At 38.1% G+C, this 1,311-nt stretch overlaps 1 pseudogene; it reads right to left on the reverse strand.

Moving 5' to 3' along the window:
- The window catches only part of LOC113406657, a 976-nt pseudogene extending 587 nt beyond the window's left edge, over positions 1–389 (reverse strand).
- Between the last annotated feature and the right edge of the window lie 922 nt (positions 390–1,311).

Here is a 1,311-nt window from a genome sequence, read left to right on the forward strand (position 1 = left end):
AGTGGCTCACATATGGCAGTGTATCTGTCATAAGCCATCACAGCCAGGAGGTAGCACTCCGTGGTAGCTAGAAAAAAGAAAAAGAACAGCTGGGCAATGCACCCATGGACAGAAATTGTCTTCTTCTCTGCTAGGAAGCTCTCCAGCATTTTGGGGACTGTGACTGAGGAGCAACAGATGTCGAGAAAGGATAAGTTACTCAAGAAGAGGTACATGGGGGTGTGAAGGTGACGGTCAGCCCATATCACCAGCATTATCATCATGTTCCCCAAGAGAGTGATTAGGTAAATAGCTAAAAACACCAGGAAGAGGAAAATCTGGAGGTATGGTTCATTGGAAAGACCCAGGAAAGTAAATTCAGTCAGTGTGGTTTGATTCTCAATTAACATGTTCAGAATGGTGATAGACTGCAGTGATAGGAAAACCAAGAAATAAAGGTCAACAGTATCATTAATGGATGAAGAAACTGAGAAAGATGAGGGGAGATTTCATCTGGATCTTGGAAAGAACAGAGACCTTCTGCTTATTCGTGAAGATACAACTGATGTCTGGAATGATATGAATGCTTCAAAAATAGTTCACTGGAATAAAATATTTCTTCTGCGTTGTTGTGTTTGCTAATTCATGACACTGACCTTTTGCAGGTATTGAGTCTTATTTTTTGTGGTTAAGAGAATTTTAAACAGCATACAGGTCTTGTGAGGGTCCTCTGCACAGAGAAAAAAATGTGTGTTCTGTGACTAGCCTACTGAATTATAAAAAGAAATTGAGAAAAGTGAATTTTAATCATATAGGAAAGAATGTTTGGATGATGCAATTTTCCAGCTCAGATTTTGTCTTTTGTTTACATTAAAAATAAATAAATGAAGGATTATGCTGGTCCAATAAGGAGACAGAAACAGGAACATACGACCAGTGTGAGTCCAATCAAAACTAAACAACCATTCAAATAAATACTACATCTTTGCAATTGAGAAGGTACCTGAGTACAATTCCCAATTAGAAAACAAGGAGCATTTTTTCCTAATAAATTATGCAGTCATAAATATTCACTCACTTCAAATGAGTTTGTCAGATTTAGATGAGATATCTAAAGATAGGTGGATGGATGGATAGGTGAGAGACAGTTGACTAGATAGATACATGGGTGTATAAGGGGATGGATAGATAGATAGATAGATAGATACTAATTCTATCAGTATTTAATGGCTATGATATTCCAAGGGACCTGAGGGGGAGTTAGAAGCCCAATTGCGATGGACTCAATGGGACTTGGACACCTAATTCCCTTAGGTACCTTTAAAAATCTCA

This window comes from Terrapene carolina, unplaced genomic scaffold (genome assembly GCF_002925995.2).
Source record: "Terrapene carolina triunguis isolate 2854851 unplaced genomic scaffold, T_m_triunguis-2.0 Scaffold115, whole genome shotgun sequence".
NCBI lineage: Eukaryota > Metazoa > Chordata > Testudines > Emydidae > Terrapene > Terrapene triunguis.